General features: G+C 36.6%; 1 protein-coding gene across 1 annotated transcript in view; it reads right to left on the bottom strand.

Moving 5' to 3' along the window:
* Window positions 1–22394, bottom strand: part of REV3L (REV3 like, DNA directed polymerase zeta catalytic subunit) — a 118472-nt gene that overhangs the window by 95444 nt on the left and 634 nt on the right. The window lies entirely within an intron of this gene.

Raw genomic sequence — 22394 nt, 5'->3', positions numbered from 1 at the left:
GAAGACATGACAACTGATTGCTCAAATGCTTTGAAAGTACAGTCATGTTGTTTTGCCTGTCATCCCTGGAAGCATGAGCACATGCACAAGTTACAGCAGGTTGAACTAGCACATAAATTTACAACGTATCAGCTGCTCCTACCATGACAGTTTGCATAGCTGTTACTACAGGGTAACACCATTAGAGTGGTGCTGCAAAGATAGCAAACTCTCTCATGAACTCCACGATACAGAAAGCGCAATCCTACTCACAGATTTTACCTACAGCTTAGATCAGCACAAGCCAGTGAGCTCTGAGATAATGCAAGGAGCCTAATGGGGAATTCAAATCTTTCTACTTCACAAGCCTATGGCTAGTATTCCACACTGCTGAGACTGAACTAGAAGCAGTACTTCCCACCCAGATGCAACTCTGCACTGCATCACACTGATGCACTGGATTGATTTTTTTTTTTAATTGTTTGGGTGGGGTTTTTTAAGCTATAGGAGAAGATTTGATCAATTTATCTGCCTTCCAGGACATAACAGACCTAGGAGTTAACCTGGTTGTCCAGTAGTTCACATGACAAAAGCAGTCTTCTAGAAAGATCCATGTCTAGCTTTAGGAGATGAGAAAGCTACGGCTTTTGTTTAACAGCCAGTTCAAAATCCCTTAAACTCCCCTCTCTAAAACTCTTACTTGCTTAAATATTGTTCGAATTTGACTAGCGTAAATTTCAAGTATTTATTCTTTCTGTGGTTTTCTTCACTAGACTAGAACTTCTCATCACTTCTTCACAAACTCGTGATACAATCTAACAAAAATATATCTTAATATCCCCTAGAGGAGGAAAAACATGGTTGAGCTCTCTTCTGAGCCTTCTATTTTTTTTTTTCAACATAATTTAAAATACATTGGTGCAGGAGTCAGACACACTGCTTCTCACATCTGTTTCACAAATGCTACCTTCAACCTCCTCAGCATTCTCCCGTTATTAATGTAACCAAAAATGACATTAGCTCTTTCAGCATCACACTGATAATTCATTCACCTGCTTGTCTGCAATGACCCAAAATTCTTTTCACAAATGCTGTTTTCTATACCACAGACACTGCTTACAATCTTTGTTCATACATACAACATCCCACTTTGTTTGAACACCTAAACTCCATGAAGTGATTTATATAACTATATATGACTGCTGCACTATTCTAATTTCTGCAATTCTTTGCCTTCCTTGACTTCTATCAGCATTATACGTTATTGACACAAAGTAATTACACAGTAAACCTTCACTAAAATAGTTTATTATAAAGAAATACTATAGCTGGTAGCTTCTCATGTGAAATATTTATGCTCCTTAAAAGGATGAAATCCACAAAGTTAAACTTTTCTAAAAAATCAACCTTCAGCTCTTACTCTACAACCACATAATTTAAAACAAATGAAAACATATAGCATCAGGTGACATGCTCTGAGTTATCAGAAAACGTCTACCTTGAACTCTGTACAGCGCAGTGACTATCTAAAAAAAAAACCAAAGAAAACACACAAGCAAAAAAAAAACCAACCACCACCACCACCACAAAAACATCAAAACAAACAAAAAAATGTCAAACAGCTCTTCTGTGCCCTCTACTCTCAATAAATTACTGTCATTAGTTTTATTGCAGTTAGAATTAATACTGTTGTTCACCAGGCCACAGACTCAGTATGCTTATATATCATGGCACATGGCTAAACAATAAAGCTGCAATAAATCAAACAGCAGAAGAATAAAAACATTAAAATGCATCAATAACCGTATCAAAAACATATATGCAAAAGCAAGCAAGAATTAATATTTTTATCATAGAGTTCAAAGCCATCAAATTGAATGCAAGATACATTGTATATTAAAAACAGAATAACACTTCTAACTGTGTACATTTTAACTATATACATAGTAGGTAGAGCACATGGGTGTATTCATTCAAATAAGCAGCACTCCAGTTGAAATGTCTGCATTCTAAAATTTTACTTGCAGAACTGTAAGAGCACTGTCCAATTCAGATTTTTTTTTTCCTTTTCACTTTTGTTGAAGTATTTCCAGTTCAAAATCCTTTGATACTCATCGCAATCACCAAAACTGACACTGCTGATGGGATATTCTGCACGCTAAGCAAGCTGTTAAATGCCAACAATCAAATGTAGCTTAATCTGAACTATGCAAATCCTAAGTGTTGGCTGTTTGCCTTTGTTCCATGATTGAAGATTTAATCACTTACTGACTTAATAGTATGTCTCTCCTCAAACTCAGTTCTTGTAAGTCTGTAAAGCTTGAGTGCAACAGCTGCACAAAGACAGCATGAGCAACCAGAGTGCATCTCTGTTAGCTGCAGTGAATTTCTCCCTTAATTTCACCTGATTAAAATTGTAGTCCTTTACCCAAACAGTCAACCGTCACCCTCATGTTTTTAGGGAGTCACAAATTATATGTCAGTGCTATTCATTAATCACATTTCTCAAAAGTCTGATTAATGTAAACTAAGATACAATCAACCCAGACCCGAGGTTTATATTTGCTGTAAACCATTAACATAATTTCAATGAAATGCTTTTAAAAGTTAAGGAAACCATGTCCAACACAAACATTAAAACAAAAAAACAACAGAACAAACAAAACCAAACCAACAAACAAACAAAAAAAAAACCCAACAACAACAACAAAAACCAAACCATGGAAATGGAAAATCAAGCAGCCTAGAATTACAACTTTTCTAAATCCAGCTTGTGACAGAGACCATCTCTCTCAAGTATGTGCTGAATAAGTACCTCCAATTTTGTCAAACAGGTCAATGCTATTCACTCAAAACCGAGAAACAGATGAAAACTTTTTTGTTTCAATTCCATTAATAAGTACTACATAGAAATTACTTAGGTATTCTTTCTTATAATTGAAGACAACAGAATGAGTTAAGATACAATATTTAAACAATACAAAGAACAAAATAATCTGAAATACAAAGTAGTTGGATAAACCTATTTTAATGCAGGTATACTAAATGCAGTTCTTTTCTCACATTAGAGATGGACAGAACAGTTGAGGTTAGAAGGAACTGCTGGAGACCACCTAGTCCAACCTCCCTGCTCAAAACAGTCACCTAAAGGAGGGTACCTATGACCTAGCCTAGTATTTCAGTTGTGTTGTGTTTGTGGGTTGGTTTTGGTTGGGTTTTTTTTTGGACTCTAGTTTCTACATAAATGTATTTTGACAAGCCATCCAATCACAGTTAACCTTAAGCTCAACAACAAAGAGAAGCAAAAGAAAAAGCAGTGAAGGTAGTTTTTCTTCAAGGAAATAAATATCATTAAACTTCACAAGTAACATGTATGCCCTATGACTGAAGCATCCTGAATTGACAGTAATTCTATCAGTAAACCTGAAGTTTTACAATACTTATTTCAGGAAAGTGATTCCAAATCTAAGAGTTTGCTGCTGTTTAGTTCAATATCCACACACATATGTTCTTTTACTCATTTTATTGACTCCATCACCCTGTCTGGGCTCTACATCTTTCGGAATGCGAATAAAATGCATATAAATACGGTATAATTTTCTAGAGCTCAGTGAAGAGTAAACAGTAAAGTACTCTGACTTTTTAGAACTTCAGTATTGGCACTCAAATTGGCATAGTTTTAAGAATGGGTTAGTTCATACCTCAGAGCTATTGTTTCAAGGTTTCTGACAGCAAAAGCAGACAGCATTTTATTGGATTGACTTGGTTTTGGTGTTGAATGCTTCCTTGCAACTACAACTACAGAACTGGTTCTCATTTGAAAACAAAGTTAAAATGACAAATCAAAAACCACAAGTATACCTGTGTTCCCAAGATGCTTTCTCTTATGTCCCCTGAGATTGCTGCTATTGTTTTAAGAAGTTGGGCTTTACACAAAATCCTGCTTAAATTGAAGATGGCAAAGAATAGCATATATTAAACAAACCTGCATAAAAAATTCCAGTAACAGAATTTTTTTTATTAAAGTTTTGAAAATTTATGTCTACTGATTATCATGTTTAGAAAAAGGAATCAAATATCTATACAAGTTTAATAGAAGTATTTAAATCTTACTATATTAAGTCTTTGAGTTGAAAGGGTCATCAAAAGCAACTACTCAAAAATGCAAGAGAACTAGTGCTTGCAATGCATTAAGACAATATTCATCATCTAGCTGGATCAAAGTTAAGTTCTCACTTTTTGTCTGTAATCTGTTTAAAAGCAACATATTTTAGTAATACGATGGAGGACATCCCACATTTAAGATACCCACAGGACTTCATTAAGCTCCTCACTACAACCTGGTAACTGAAATCACAACATCCAAACAAAATGCAGACATCTCACTGCATTTATCAAAGGTCCACGTGGACTAAAGGTTTTTGTACAAAAGCAGCATTAGCACAGATCTGACAAAAAACATTACAAAGTAAACATTTGAAACCAGTTTATTCCATACTAGTTGGTTTTCTTTAGTGGTTTTATTGCTTTTTACCCAAGGGCTTACAGAAAAAAGCTTTTTTTTTTCAGCTGATGGTAGAATACACATATGGTAATCTTCCCAAACCATTGTTTTCCCATGCTACAACTACTGAAATAGCAGAAGCTAGCCCTAAAAGAAAACAAAGAGGACCAGAACATATTTTTCTTTTCATTGTCAGAGAAATTATTGTCTCCATCTCTTTGAAAATATATTTTGCTGTATTCACATGTGTGCTCAGGTACTCTTGCAGCTAGTTACCACATCAAGAACTCAAAGATTAGCAACTGAATCTGAAGACACAGGTTAACCTTGTAAAGCGCCATTCAGTGACTCTGCATCTCCAATACTGTTTTTTTCATCCATGTACCTCTAGTAGTATGTTCTACTTTTCATGCTGAGATCCTCTATGACCTTTTACCAGCAGAACATATATTCCATTTCTCATGTTTCAGATTTGGAAATATTTGGATTTTGTTTCCAGTACTGATGGTATCACTTTTATTCTGGACAATTACATCTATTTCACTGTCCCAGGATCCTGGTCCTTTTGAGAAAAAGGTTTAATTCGACCCTTCAAACAATAATTATGAGATTATGACTTTAAGAAACAACTGACACACTTAAACTTGTTCAGGCATCCAGAACAAAAGAACCTGGAAGTACTAATAGCAAAGTTCAGGACAACAAAGAAAAGGATATATTTTTTTATTTACAATTAGACCAAAAGGTGAAAATACAATAATGTAGATTCAAACTATTTAGATGAGATGACAAGTGCAGCACTGTGCCAATTTATAAATTAGAACTTTTCTTCTACTTTATTTTGTATTTTTATAGATATTAAAAGCATTTTCCAAAGCCTCACTGGAAATCAATGGAAAAAACAAAATCTGAACTCTTAACACCCTAATCATCAGACTGCTGTTCAACGCTTACTCTTCCAGTGGACATTCAAACACTTGGACAACTGGACGAAACAGACCATAGCCAGAAATAAAAATCTTTAAAAGTATTTTGGATATTTAAGACCAACACTAAACTGATTATTTCAAACCCTAGTCAATTAACTTAAATATATTAAAAGTAAAATAAATACAAAGGGTACAGAGAGCAAAACACAGACCAACAGGAACTTCTCACACAGGTGTCCACTACATCACAGTATTAATAGTGATGGCTGTGGACTGGGAAATCAACCTGAAAACCTTGTATTAAGAGAAAGTAAGTCTTGTGCAACTAAAATTAAGCTACTAAAACTTCTCGGTCTCTAGCCTTTTAAGAGACAAAGAATTCCTTCATTTCTAGGAAAAACAGAAAAGAGTTACCATCAAAACCACCAAATGACCTTGAGATCTGAAAACACAGGTAAGGTTATTTATTTTTTGTCTTGGCTTTCATCAGAAAATCATTCATCAGTGTCACTGTGGTGTTTCTGCACTGTCCTGTCCTAAAATGAATGTTCCAGCAAATTTTAAATTCTGTTTATGACTACATATTATTAATTTCTTCATGGAAAAATAACAAAAACAAACAAACAAACAAAAAACACAACAGAAACTTTAAGAGGAAAAAAAAACAACAACGTGTTTCTTACTCTTTGATAACAAAGGCAGACTTCCAAATAAGAATAATTTTAACCCTATGCCTGTAGAAAAATTGTTCCTCTGCCTCCACTGTTGCTATTCATAGATCTCTGAGCAGCTACTAGGACAGACCAGATGACTGTAACAAATTCAAACATTTCTGGCAGAGGCACGTTTATTATTTTCCAATATGACTGTCTGCCAATTTTCCCTGTCCAGGATTTTTATTTTTTTTTTTTTCAGAAAAGAACTGTGTGAGCCAAACTATGTCAGGAACTATCCTTCAAACAATTATTTCGGAAAGTGGAAGTGTACTAGCACGTATGCAGACTTGTATTTGAATATGGGTCAAAAACATTAGAAGACACAACCCAACCAAAACTTTACTCTTCAGAAAATAAAATGCTATGCTGTGAGTCTTTGAAATAATTTATTAGTACAGAATACTCAAAATCTTTCTTAATATGTGACAAAAAAAAAAACAACCTTTAATGAAATAACCCTAAATTCATGAACACAGCCATCTTTATTTCTCCTCAAAATATAACTTTTTAATAACACCTTTTGCTTTATGACTTTTCAATGCATATCCTACAATCTCTGTTTCCAGTCTACTGGTCATTAGTTTAGCTGTACAAATCTGCACACGATATTAAGGCATAAAGGCACATTTCTTGTGAGGAATTCTTAGAATCACTAGTGCATATAATTTAAGATGATGATGGTCTTGTGACTAAGACACCTAAAGGCAAGAAAAGGAGGATGAATCCCACTTCAACCCCCTCATGACCTTGTATAAGTCATTCAGTCCCTCAGTCTTGATTTCACATCTATAATACAAAATTAAGAATTACTTAAATATTTTAAATCATAAAATCATTTGCTAACTGCATACATGGTATTCAAACAGAAATGCAGTCATGCAGCCTACATATGAGATAAATGCTCAAAAAAAACATCTTTGGAGTACAGTTAAAAGGAAGAAAAGACAAACATCTTTCCAAAGGTTCTGCATAGGATTCTCAGCTTTCTATCTGAACATAATCTTGAAAGGCCAACTTGAAAGAATTATTCTCTTGCAAGAGTTTAATCCAATTTAAAATAACTCTAATTAGTAAAAGCACAAAGCAATGACCAAACAGAGATATTGCTTTAAAGGGCAGTGGTTTGACATGTCAAGTCTTTTGATTTATCTTGCTATTACCAGGTTTTCAGGTCTTGATGTATAAAATTTTGTTTGGGACATGAACTAAGGAGTTATGCGAAAGACAAAAACCTGCACAAAAAATAGTAATCACTTACAAATTACAGTCCTAAAAAACTAAAAACTTAACCTCATACACAAATCACAAATGAGAATGTGGGTTCTGCTTATTGTCTCCTCCAAATAAGTAACCACTCTTGACAATTACACATTAGAAAAAACACAGGACTCCAATTATTGTTTCTAAATAAAAACATTTGTAGCCCATTTCTATTGAAAAATATGGCTGTAAAGGTGGAACTCCTGGAGGTAGTGAGAAATACACTGTTTTACGGGAACTGGGAATGTTATATACCTTTGAAAAACCACGTCTTTATGTTATGGAATCACATTAGCCAGATCGTCTATTGGCAAACTTCCTTGCACCCAACTGAAGAATTGTCCTTTGAAATTTTAAGAATGTTTTGAATACTAAAGAACTGTCTTAAAACAAAGAAAGATCTAATACATTATTTCTAACAAAAATGGTGAGTTAACAAAAATCTTTAAATGTGACATTTTGACACATTAATCTTGCTATTGTGGCTGCTACTTTTCAACAGTTAGGGATCGAGATCTCTGTTAACAGACAATAATAGAACATAAATATTTGTCTCCCTACTGGAAAAAGTGCCACTCAATTCTAAATAAATATTAATCATCATCTTCTACTGCATTTCTCAATTTTTACCCTTCACCTAATAGTTTCAATTGCATCCACAGTTCCTTTTGTAACAGTTTATTTCTCACTTTCAGGAAAAGATAATTATTTTCATCACATTGTTTACTAAGAGTAGAGAGTGTCTGATTTTTTTAAACAGATTTCTTAACTGCTTGAGCAAATTCTAAAGTAAAGTCTTTTGTCTGTGATTTGGCCTATGTAGAAATACCCACTGAGTCTCATGAGATATGATTTTTAGAAGCCTTTTTAAAGCAAAATAGTTCAACATACAGCTTGGCAATGAGCAACAATGATGACCAGTTGCAACTGAGCTTATTTTAAAATGTGACCAAAGTTTCTGAACAGAGAAAGAGCTCTTAACCTCGCTGTGCAACTACAAAAACGGTCAAAAAGCAACAATTTTCACTACAGGTGAAACATATGCTTCATTAATTCAGAGCTGAACTTCAACTATCTCACAAAAGAGAAATTACCTCAGATCAGATTTACATCTGAGTTAGGGATGAGTGTACACAGAAGCTATTTGCCAGAAAAACACCTCTTCATGCAGTTGGTGCCTTATCCTTTCACATGGCCAGCCTCCAATATCAACTTGGAGATTTCCTTGTTCTAAATCCTGGCAGCCACTAGAACAGAGGTTGAAGAAAAAACACTTTCTCCTTCTAAAACATGTAATGCATAATTGTGATTAATTCTGTTGGTTAACTGAAAACTATTTAAAAAAATAGGGGAAAAAAAAGTCAACGCAATGGGTTAAAAAAAGACTGCTTCCTTAAATACAAAAAATGCATATTCTTTCAATTCTGATCCAAGCTTGCAAACAATAATATCAAAGTTCCTTTATATTATGTTTAAATAATCACAATACATTAGAGAGTCAAATTAGAGACTGCTTAACACTCAGTGCTTTGGAAAAAAGAATCATTGTAATCAGATACTGTAAAACAGCTACTGTACTTAGGAATATGTAACCTTGTTTTCTTTCATAAAGTGACTTTTTTAAGATGTTACACAGAACTATACAGATTTCTTTGAAAAAGGAGAGAACAAAAGTGCTACAAGGAGGAAAGGGAAATTGTACTTTTAAAAATAAATTATTATTATTTCAACAGTAATCAGAACTACGATTTCATGGTTTATTCCTTAGATGAACACAGGAAAGAATTTGTGGAGTATTAAGGTCCAATTCACTACCACTAGGACAACCACACTGTACCATCCTTTTCACCAGCACTGTAAGTTTCACAGAAAAATCTACCCAAGAAGTAACAAAGCAACACAGAGATTTTGGCTGGCACCAGTGAAAAGAACCTATTTTAAAGAATATTTAGAAAACTAACGCCAAAACAAAAGAACTGGCATCACTTTTATAGAAGTTTACTAGAAGACACTCCTTTCGTATAGGTGACGTTATCACCCTTAATTACAAGTTTCGTCTTTAAACTGATTTTAAATGGTATTTTCCCAAACATTTTAATTTTCCTTAACAAACCCACACCAACAAATGAAACATACACTTCGAAGTACAATCACAAGAGACTGCACTCATAATCACTCTGGTATTGACAGAGCCAAAGCTTCAGTGGATACCCCTCCCTACCACATATCCCTCCCCTCCTAAAAGCTATACGAAAATAAAGGACATCAATACAACAATACATCAATACAACAGCTGCAGAATTTTCCAATTATTACTTATGCACAAAAAAAGTGAAAAAATAGAGTTATGTTAAATTTTAACATCCAAAATCTTGTTGAAAACTGTCACAAGATTTGTAGCAGCTATACTACATTCTGCTCTGTCAAAAAAGACTGTGATTCTGGGTATGCATTTAAATATACAATTTACAGATACTGAAGAGCCAGGCTTATATGTCAGAATAGCAAAGTATACCTAGCTCCATCACATCTAGTTACCTTAAGGAATGGCTGGTATCTATAAGAGCTCACTGCATATTTGAAGAAATAAAGAAACCATTTAAATAACATTTAAAAAGAAAAAATTGAGACTCATTCATGAATGCAGACTTCTAGTTCCCCAAGTTCTGGGTTTTTTTTTGTTTTTTTCTTTCTCTTCATATATATCTATAGATAGATAGATAAATATATCTATATAGATATATATATATCTATATCTATATCTAGCTATCTATATACATATTCCTGTAATCCTCACATGAATATACTACCTCTAGTACTAGCAGTATCCTATTTTACTGTTTGGATAAACTGGAACGCCAGAATTCTTCTGCAGAGCTTCAGTGTGTGCAATATTTCAGAACACACAACTGGTAAAAAATCATCTGCCCTCCTTTAGGTGCTCACTGCAGCATCAATAAGCAGCTCACAAAACAGTAAGTTATTTTCAGCTTTAGAACAGCTGAAACCTCAATTACACTATGCTAACAAAGAATCCAATTATTTGAGGACAGACTGAGTCTACCTCTATTAAAAAAAACCCCAAACAAACACCCCTCCTCCCTTGCAAAGTCTCTTCAGCTCTGCAAACATACTGCATGAGTCTTTCCCCTTCTCTTACCCCTTCCCCACAATTCTAAGTGACTTCCTAGTGTAAAAGTACTAACAGATAACACTGTGCCTTCATCCAAACACAAGCCAAATAAAATGAGATTGCTTCAGAAAGCAAGATTTATGCAATGTGATGACTACAACACCAAACTTTTAGACTAAGAAACTCCTTTTCAATACTCCGCACTATAAACCACTTAAAATCTTTAACTAAATATAAAAGAAAAAAAGTTAAGCTACTGGATTTGAAAACTCATCAATCTATCTTAAAGGCATGTACAGAGATTTAACTGTGTGATCAAAGTTTCAACTGATGGCTGTTACAGAGCAGCTGTAAAAACAGCCGAAGTCTCATACTACTCAGTTTTAAATATTATTTGTGCTTCTCCTGACCCTTGTATACCAAATTATGTATCTTCAGATAACAAAAGGATTACACCGCAATCTTAGTCACCACGTTTTCTCCCAAACCAACTTGTTACTAAAGGTTCTTTGGACGACTTCACTCTGACCTACTGCTGTTTTTCCATCACCATTTTACATTCATAATTTCATTGTGAATGCATGAGCTTCTGCCTCTCACGACCAAAGTTCTGCTATCAAAATACCAAGTCCCTGGTCACAAGGTTACTGTAATCACTCATCCTTTAAAAAACTATAGAATTCAAATATTCAGTGAAATTAAATGGTTTACTGTGAGCCAGATAGCTACAGAAGCCAAATTGTTAATAAAATTAAAACACTCCACTGTTAGTGATTTCCACAGCGAATGATATTCTGAAAAAGCCAAAGACTAACTTGGAAAGAATAAGATGTTGCTAAGGTTTTCTTTCAACAAATCAAGCTTACACAAAACAAGTAAAGATTTTTATGGAAGCAATTGAAGAACACAACAAACGAACAGGCTACAGAAAGCCCATTTACACTAAAGATGATCAGTTGAAGAAGTGACCTGTTTCTCACTGTGTGTGTTTTTTGTTCTGTTTTCAAATCCACCACATATACAGCTACATTACGCAGACCCACCTATCTTTCTCTGCCAGTAAAAAATGTATTTTCTTGTGCATGCATCACACTGCAGAGGCAGGCTTGAAGTCTAGCTGGTTTTGTTTCATCTCTATTGATACACTGGGAAGATGAACACCAGATATTTAGAATTTATTTCCACACTCTTTAGCCTAAAAATAACAATACAAATTTTCACGAAAGTACGTAACACAAAATGTGCTCACAAACTACACAGTGCTCATGAGAATATTGTAGTTCTCTGCTATGTTCTACACCTCTTGGACACATCTCAGTCAGGGGGGACTTTGTTTTCTTTCTCTCTTCTCTCACTGCACAGAGCAATAAACCTCACATAACACCTCATCTACTTCCAGCCACAAGTCTGGAGATAAGAAATTCCAGGGGATGAATCAGCCCCACGGGCCAAAGCAAGTGAAACCAAAAGGGAGCAGCCTTAGATAACTGGTCCCTGTTGTTGCAACTCCAACATCAATATTTTCCGCAGTCCTGGCTCTCAGCAGTCTTTCCTCCAACCACCCCTCCCCAGCTCACCTCACATGCTCTACATATTCCTTTCCATTCCCAGCCTTCCTTTCAACACATCCTCCCTTCCTCCTGTTTTTCCATTCATGCAATTCCTCCTACAAAATTCCACTTCAAAATAATAACTAACAATATTGCCATGCCATCTGTTTTCATAACATATCACTCTTTCTACACCTTTTAACACACCATTTATACAGAACGTAATTTTTTGAGTGAGGACTATCCACCATTATCGGCACACCGCCTAAAACAACTGGTTTCTATTCTTAAGTCTTTCATCTTTAATATAGCAGTGGTTAAAAATGACTATTTATTTCCTTGATTAGGTTTCCAACTGCTGGCATAAGAACACAAGCTCACCAAACCTGACATGCTGGCACAATCTGTAAATGCTTAGCAGAACATTATTCTGTTCTTCCATCTATCTTAAGGTTGGTGGTTTGGTTTGTTTTGTTTGGGGATTTTTTAATGCATCTGACTCAAAACGGGAATCTAGACTGTAAAGATACTAAATTCATCTCTGCATGGTAACTGTGGGTTTACAAACATACATGTGAATGCACAAATTCCTTAAGAATCATACATTAAAAAAACATAATAAAGAATTACCTGAATTATCATGGTGACTTTATGCACAACTTTATGTACAACGTATGCCACTTTACTGAAGTAAGTAAAGCATGGGACAATTTAAAACTGTGTTTCTGATACAGAACATCGTTTTAGTCAAATGATGACATACATTCAGTTATTTTACATCATTCCTATGTTTTCTGTTCAGGTAAAACATGCCATCAAAATCCAGAAAATACAAACCCAGGATTTATTACTTACACATAGTCATACCGCACTGGAGATATCTACATAAAAGTTTTATAAACACTACAAAACAAACCTTGCTGTAATCAGAAATGAAATTAAGTGCATATACTTTCACCTCAGAGGATGGCGTGTTAAGGAAGAGATAACAACAAAACACACACTAGAGAGCTCTAGAACAGATTTGACTGGTATGCAGCAGGGAGAAAAATGAAACTTAAGTGAGAAGAAGCAGCCCTGTTATAATGGAACACAGAGGACAGTCATTTGTGGTGTACTCTAGAGGTCAATACTAAGGCAAATATTGTTTAGCATCTTCATTAATGACCTGGACATTGAACAGGTGCACCCTCAGCGAGTTTGTAGATGATAAAATTTGGAGGAGTGCCTTATACACCAGAGGGTCATGCTGATATTCAGCAGGACCTTGACAGGCTGGAGAAACAGGCAGAGAGGAATCTCATGAAGCCCTACAAGGGGAAATGTAAAGTCTTCATCTGGGGATAAATAACTCCATATATCACTACGGGCTGGAGGCACACTGTCTGGAAAGCAGCTTTGCAGAAAAGGACCCAGGGGTCTTGGATGAACATCAGCCAGCAATAAGCAAAGAAGGCCAACAGTGTCCTGAGCTGCGTTAGAAAGAACAACACCAGCAGGTCAAGGGGTGTGACCCTTACCCTCTACTCAGCACTAGTGAGATGCATCTGGAGTGCTAGGTCCAGATCTGGGTTCTCCTGTACAAGAGAGACATGGACATACTGGAGCCAGGCCACAAAGATGATTAAGGGCTCGGAGCATTGGACATACAAGGGAAGGCTGTACAAGCCAGGATTTTGTAGCGTTGAGAAGGATTGGGACAGAGGAAAAGGGTCTTATTAATGTGTATAAATACCTGACAGGAAGCAGTAAAGAAGAGTTAGTCTGTCTTCTCAGTGGTGTCCAGTGAAAGGACAAGAGGCAATTGGCACAAACTGAAACACTAGAAACAAAGTTTTCAGTGTTCTTTCTTGTTTGTTGTTGGTTTTGTGTTTTTCTTTGTTGTTGTTGTTGCTGTGGGTTTTTTTCCTTCCCCCATGCCCCCAAAGTCAAACAGCTCAAAATTTACCATATTTGATACCAAGTATTTATAAAAATAGATTAATTTTATCTCAATGTAAGAAACTGCCTGTAATCTCTCTTAATGTCCTACAGACAGGAAGATAGGTTTCACTGCTTACAAATGTGAATGACACAAAACCATTTGCTTAACGGTCAATGGATAAAAACATACAAGAACATGATGGAAGATTCATCTGCAACAAAATATTTTGTAACATTTTAGCTAGGTTAAATAGGTAACTGTTTAAAAGCGGATATAAAAGCTGCTGTATTGAGAACTCCAGAAAATAGCCTTCTCATCTGGATAATAAATATAATAGAGGTGGCAGCAATAAAAATTTGTTCATTACTGATCTGAAGGCAGTACTTGCAGAAATGAGGGCTGAATCAGTTTCCAATTCCCACTGCTTAATAAGATCTTTGCTATACAGAAACCCACCTAGGTAGTTTCAAACACAAAATGAAAGACTCATTATACATCTCATTATACAAAACTCAGAAAACTTGTATTGTAAACCTCCCCTGAGGAGTAATGCCAAGTATTATGGATTAGGTGCAACATTCCACAGCTCTTTCAACATTCACACTCAGTACTGCATGTTGATATTGCACCTAAAATAGGACATACAGCCTTGCTGTAGTAAACACTGGTTTAGTCAGCAAACAGTACAGAGACACAACTTGAATTTAAATAAGCAGGGGTTACTCCTATTTTCTCTGTAATTTTTAGGAAAATAACCTGTCACTGAGGGACAAACCCAACCTAGCAATGATCTCTGTAGTGAATATTCTTTCTTCTTTCCAAATCTAAGTCAGTTTTCACTAACACCACTAAAATCTTCCAGTAACTTTTACGGCTGTAGGGTAATCAACTGAAAGACAGCTACCTGGCAACCTTTCCACACCATTTGGATGTAACTGTTTGCCTGGACATATGAACAGGCTGTACAGAGCACCTGGATATTCTCTGCTGACATGAGTAATCTCAGTAATCACAGAATGATTGACGCTGGAAGGGACCTCTGGAGGTCACCTGCTCCAAACCCCCTGCTCAGGCAGGGCCACCTAGAGACAGCTGCTCAGGACCGTATCCAGTTAGCTTTTGAATATTTCCAAGGACAATGACTCCACAACCTGAGAATCTGAGAAAGCATGCACGTGTGCACCAAGGTCACATAACATGAACTCAAACATGCAGTTAACATGACAGACTATACATGTACAAGCCAGGGAAGAAGTTATCCAAAACAGCCATCTGCACACTGATCACAGAAAGGCTGGAGCATACAGACATCAAATGGTTCCCTAATAAGCCATGAGGCCCACCCCAGCCAGCGTGAAGTTTTATTTAAATGCCCTGCCAAAAAACCAAAAAAACCCACAAAACTTTTACACACCTTATAACTTCTCTGTAATAAAAAGCAACTCGTGAAAGAAAAGAACCTTAACAAACATGCATGAGTGAAGGCTGTGCAAACACTGGCATTTCAATCAGTCCCTGTATCTAGTACAAACTTTCCTAATATTTGTTTAGATTCTTGTATATTTTAGGTTCTATCCCCAGTCTTAAAAGTAACTGTACCACAGGCTCAAAAATACTGCCTGTTTGGAAGCTCACATAGTTGATTATTCTGCTGCATTCCCCAAAAATAGTTTTTACCAGAATACACATAGGTATAATGAATAACAGTGCAATTACAGCCTAACTATTCAGATTTCATGGCAGATCTTAGCAACCAGTCCCCAGACCTTATTAGTCAAGCCTAGGCCTTAATGTTATAATTGTTACCAAAACTATAGCTTGGGTCAACACATAAAGGAGCATTATTTTGTTGCTTACATTAATTTATTATTGGGCAGGGTATTAGCACAGAAATACCACTCCTTGCAGACAGCTTCTTCACTGTACTATCAGTTCTGCTATTGATTTGATGTGGGACCTAAGCAAATCCATTCTTTCCTTTACACAGGTATACCATGCTGTCTGTTAAGAACATGTTCCTGGAATCACAGAATGGCTGGGGTTGGAAGGCACCTCTGGAGATCATCTAGTCCAACCCACCTGCTAAAGCAGGTACATATAGAGTAGATTGCACAGGAATGTGTCCAGGTGAGTTTTGCATGTCTTGAATGTGAGACAGCAATTCACTAGACAGCGAAACAATTTTTCCCCACAGAATAAATGTAATATAGAGGAGATATATACAGGAACTTAAAAAGCGCACATGATTGTAACACACAGGGATAGTACACATGACACAGTGAACAAAGAAGAAGAATCAAGTTCATCAGTTATCAACTCAACATCCAATGATGACAGCTGAGGGGGATGAGGTGCTGGCTTTTCAGAAGCCGGCTTTGTAATAGCTGGAGATACGGAATGCTTTTAAAAAAAAAAAAAAAAAAAAAAAAAAAAAAAAGTTGACTGCAATTGTCCTGGGATTTTGATCAGCAGATCTCCCTTAACGTGAGACTGAATCTCCAGTGATCCTGTTCAGTCAGTCTGAAAGATTCCAGCTACTTCATCTATGAGACCAAACATCCACTGATTCACTGTAAATCTTTTTGTGTGAGTGTTCATGCTGCCTCTTTCCAAATGGTTACATTTTCATTGTCATCATCATACTTGTCAGAGGCTCAGCGCACAAGGAGGTCAATCAAGTCAATCATGAGTAAAGGACAAAAACAGAGTAAGGACAAAAACAGGATAATGACAACAGTTAGCAGAACAGGGTATTAAATGATCAATACCGGAACTCTGAAACGAGAGACTGAGAAGAAACGGATAGCATGGTGTTACCACACCTGTCTCCTTCTTCCAGAGATTTATCTTGTCTACCCAGACTGCAAAAATTACTAAGCAGGAGCTGTTTCTCACTGAGTGTTTACACATCGTCTGGTCCTGCCAACCTCAGTTGTTATATGCATGTTCTACTCTGGTAAAAATAAGAGAGACAACTATTTTCAGGCCAGTATGTTATTTTGAGGAGACTCATTTTACACACTGAAAAAGACGACATTTCAACAAGCAGCCAAAAAGCACCCTTAAGAAGTATGTAACAGAACTGAGAGTTGTATCCAAGACAGATAAGCTGTTAGTCTACTTCAGGCACACTGATCATAAAAAACAGTCTCAAATTATGCATTAGACCAAATATAGATGCAGCTACCTTATGAAACTTCTTGAAGTCTGCAGCTGATGGAGTTCTAAGCACATAGTGTAGGTTATACACATATTTTTTGGACTGAATTACAAAAGCACAAATATACTCAGTGACTCGACCATGAGGTATTATACCTTACAGCAGCAAACAGTATATTGCTTATGAAACCAATATCTGGATTCTAGTTAGAACATTGATTTTGTCACAGTATTTTAAGGTTTATTTAAGAAACAGAATTAAAGCAAGACATATATACATGGGTACTAAATTTGTTACTTAAAAAGTTTCATGCCAGTTGAGCAGTTTATTCAGGCAGCCTCTCATTGCCCAAAACAACTGAGCAGGCAATCTATATAGAGTATGTAACAAATGCCTCAAAAAGAAGAAGGTTCTTAGGAAAAAACAAAACAAAACACAAGACACAAAACCCCCAGAACACACTAGAAAACACATCCTTTTAAGAACAAGGCAATTTACAAGCAAATGATCTCCAATCACATAATTGATAAAACTCAAACATCGAAAATAATCTCAGAAAAAATATACTAGCTCAAGTTCCTCACTCCTACTCCATCCTTGCTCACATCTCGCAGAAGCTACAAACCTCTGAAGAAAAGAGAAACAAATGGACATGAGGCTATTTTTCAAACAGCTCTTCAGAAGTACAAGAAGCCTGCCAGTTCAAGATGCAGAAATGGTATGCTGGAAGTGTAGATCCAATGGACAATGCTGAAAATCTTCTGGGCCATGCTGCAGTCCACAGAATAACCCCCTATCAGGGGTTGCATGTTGGTATATTTTGGGAGAGGGTGTGAAAAGGTAAGGCAGAGGCACAAGCCTCCCAATGGCTGTATCCTGTTTTCCATCCTCATACCCTTACTATGAAGCCACAGAAGGGACTGGAAGACTGTTAACGAGAAGTGCCCACCTCTCAGAAATTAAATACATGAAGCAGTGGCAACTGGAATGATGCTCAGCTGTGAATATTGGGGTAATGAAGTGAGGATGCCATGGGGAATGACCATTGTGGGACACAGTGTCTGAAATGGCAGCAAAAAATGAGAGAAGAAAAAAGCATAGAAAACAGCAAGTTCCTGCAATGAGCTCATTCCTTCTCAAGTGAGCAGCAACAGAGGAAAGACTGGGATGGGATCAGATACACAGCCTAGCCAGGTCAGTGAAGGGGGAAAGGGGAGGGAAGAACAAAAGAAAGAAGATAAGCAGGCCCCCTCACTGAGTCATACCAGAGCTACTGCTGCTGGAAAGAAGCCAGATTTCAGCTGGAGCATTTGCCTCTGTTTTTTTCCCTTCTCAGAAAACCAAGGAGAAGTGAAGCCACCAAACTTAGACATCTCTCTGAAACATTCAGATTCTGCTGACTGTAAACCCCACTCTAAATTACACCTAGCCTCAGAAAAGCTCAGCATCAAAAGCATGCAAGAGTAACACAAAAACACCCTCTTCTCTGCCTGAGTTTTTGTGCTGCTTGAAGTAAGATTCATTCTTGAATCGGTGATTTCACAATGTAAAACACAAAACGCTTCAAAACAGACAAGTATATAAAGTGGCAGTGGAGGACAGTAGAGCTATATTATTCCTCAAATTACACATCGATTTTTCTTATGCAAATTCCTAATTTGCCTTCTCCAAAGACCCTCCTGTTAACTGAACATACCTTTCTCAGCCTAATACCCTTCAAAAGCAATTTTAAAATGTGTACATATTTCCATAAAATTTATCACATGTATGAGCCTCAAATCGAGCCCAAATTAGAATACTGATTTTTTAAAAAAATATTTCAGATAGTCTCATTATCATACACCAACGGATATCTTGTGTATGGTTTACGATTAGTGTTCTCAGCTACTTGTACTCAGTCTTGTTAAGTAAAGTGATAATTTAGCCATCTCAGCTCATTAGTTATGTCTCTCCTAACATGACATCTAGTCTCACCCTGTTTTTTTTATGGATGGATTTGCAGTCTGGTTCTGTCTTCATGCAGCTGAATAAGCAACAGACAGAAATACCCAACTGAGCATTCACATACTTATTTTGAAGCAGTCAGTGAAATCTTGAGATTCCAAGAGCTTGAAATGGCCAAAAGTTAGTAGGAAATAGATCACAGCTTTTGATACCCTGATACAGCACAACTTAGCAACAGGAATGACAATTCAAGAATTACCAATTAAACAGAAGACCATACATAAACAGAAAATTCAATTTTCATTATGGTTTCCTTCTAATAAACAGGCCTTGCAATTTCTCAGAGGTTTTTTTAATTTTCTTTTAATAAAAAGCATTTACAAAAATGGCTAGCTAGCAGAAAAGAAATACTGCCTGATAAAATAATTAAATTTTATTTCATAGTTGAGCATTACCTAGTGAATTAAAACCTACTGTTTTTAAATATAAGGAGCAATATTACAAGACTCCTTTAGAGATAAAAAGACTACTATATCAAATAATATCTACGACCTTATACAACAAAGCATGAATTCAACACTGATTTCATTGTATTATCACCATGGTAGTGTTGTAGCATTTCTGAAATTATACTTTTGTGCAAGTCACTATGTCAACAGACATGCCAGTCTGCTTCAAGCAGAAAATAGCTAAAATGGAAAGAAATGGTTCAACCAGCTAAGATGCATTCAAACATAAATTCTAGTAGTAATTCACTTCACCTTTTGCTATTGTAGTCAGAATTTTACTCCATGCATTCCACAGAACAGAAAATAGTGGGTGCATTTTTAGGCTTAAACAAAATTTTGATATCTTGCCTTTCAAGCTCTTATTATGCAAAGATATAGGACCTCAAGAGATGACTCGCATAGTCTTCTAAAATACGAGGTTTCTTCTTCAAAAGACCTAAAGAAGTTGTCAAACATTACTGCCAACACAGACCCTTCTTGGAGTTCATCCATTATTATTAATTAAAAGCCTGGGTTTTACCTCCCCCAACTGCCATACCATAAACCACTTTAATTTTATACATTGTAACAGCAAACCTTTGCAAATCTATTGTTGAGTACAAGACTACAAAAGAGCCCTCAAAGAACAAGACACCGGCAATCCTTGTCATCCATATACCTCACTGAGCATAACACCTCCATAAGAAGGCTGCAGAAAGCATAGGTAGGTGCCTTCAGAACCAACATCCCTAGCTGATACTAGACACAAGACACGCTGCTGCTAAACGTTTGACTTTCTAAACATCTGCATAAGCCACTTCCACACACCAATCAATCCCCTTTCACTCAGCAGGTGGAATTTGGAGTCTGTTCTGAACCTGACTCCTAATTAGCTGCACAGCATGGAAACACAGCTTTAAACATACAAAGATTCATGCAGAGTTAATCATGCCGGAGGTGAAGTAGCCTATACAGACATAGTGCTTTGTTGTCATGTAGGCAGTATGGCAACTGAGCACCTTTCCTGCAGGCAAGACATACATGTTAAACCCAATGAGAAACGGTTATTCTTATCCAGACCAACTCAATTAAAGATAAGCCATCACACTGCCTGGAAACCAAACAATAAGTACACCTCATTGTCACATACAATATGTTAGAAGTTGGTTTTACTATTTATTTTTCCTCAAAAGAAACGTCAATTTAGATGTGATTTACTTAATTTCATTACATATTTCAAGTCTCAAATAAATAATTGGGTGGCTCCCTCTCTGAGGTCACACGCATTACTTCTGACAATGACTGCTTAGGTTCAACACTCCTGAAAAAAAAGAAAGAATTAGATCTGCCTCCTTTTTTAAAAAAGGAAAAAAATAACATAGTGAGGTAATACGTTCTTGAAGCTTATTAGCAAACACTACTAAAGGTACAGAAAGGAAAGAAGCCCTTAAAAAGGTTGACAAGGAAATAAATAGAAGACAGCCAAGTCACACTTCCTTTGCAGACTGTAGTGAAGTGTCTTCTCTAACCAAGATGAATTAGAAACACTTCTATTATGCAAACTATTATTAAAGTTTATGGTTTGGGAAGCCAGGGATTTCCTACTGTGTTCCTAATAGTCGGACAACTAAACTACTTCACTGTTTACTTTATGATGCCACATTCATGATACGGCATAGCCTAAGCACTTTCTTAAAAGAAAATAAGCCTTAATGAGTTAACCACACGCACACACAGAAAGCCTGCTACCTGCCAGACAACCTCAGGCTCTACATTTTTTAATAATGAAATAGCTACTCGTGCCATTACATAAATATTATTACATAATATCTCCTTTGTATGCAAAATTAGAACTACAATAAAGTAGGCCCCACTATTTCAATATTGTACCTATTAATCCCAGTCATCCACTTAATAATTTGGAGCTGTAGATGCATCAGATCACAATAGCTTTAATATCTCACGTTCCTCTGTGCTTAAACAGAGAACAGACAGATAATTCTAGATTTAAAAAAATCACCACCAACAAAAGAAATCTGCTCTACTATAGTAACTGGGTAAAGGGAATAATATCATTACTGTGCTTTTTTATTACTTTTTTTTCATCTTACCTAACATGTAATGTATACACCAATACCTCATTTTCAACATGTAAATCAATCAAGTATGCAGAAAAACCTTAATTCCCAAGGTCAGCATTATACAGTGTAAGTATAAAGAGATCACAAGCAATGACGTTTAACAATGTCCAACATCTCAAAGAACAGGGTTTCCCAAACTTAATATTTTATGTATGGGTAAACTACAGTAAATATTAAATTCATTATAAATTTGTTCTGATGGTCAGAAACATACTCGAGAGGTGCAAAGACTATAACCATGAGTCCATAGACAAGAAGCAATGAAGGAGTGAGATGTGACATTAGGAAGTCTCAGGGGGCAACATGTGGCCAGCAGTCAGGACATTACCTTCTGCAGTGCAGCACCAATGCCTATCGCTTTATGCGATTTGTACCACACCAGCGTAAGATCAACAGAAAAAACACACTTTGTAAGTAATGCAGAAGTCTCTCTCGTGATTACGTTCAAAGGTTTCCCCTTGTACCCTCTACTTTTCGCTATTCGCCCGCAGAAACACATCTCCCGGTGTGCTGCCTTCACGCCCCGTGCCCACAGACCGTTATCCTGCCCGTTATGGGGGCGGGGGGCGCGGAGCGGGAGGCTGTTCCCGGTGTTTGCACAGCTGCCGCCCCTCGCTCGGGGCAGTCCCCACTCCGGCCGCACCGCGCACAAAGCCCCGGCGGCCG

The sequence above is a fragment of the Streptopelia decaocto genome (assembly GCF_964273445.1).
Source record: "Streptopelia decaocto genome assembly, chromosome: 3".
In the NCBI taxonomy this organism is placed as follows: domain Eukaryota; kingdom Metazoa; phylum Chordata; class Aves; order Columbiformes; family Columbidae; genus Streptopelia; species Streptopelia decaocto.
Note: the sequence above shows the minus strand (reverse complement) of the source record. Positions and strands in the feature narration are given on the sequence as shown.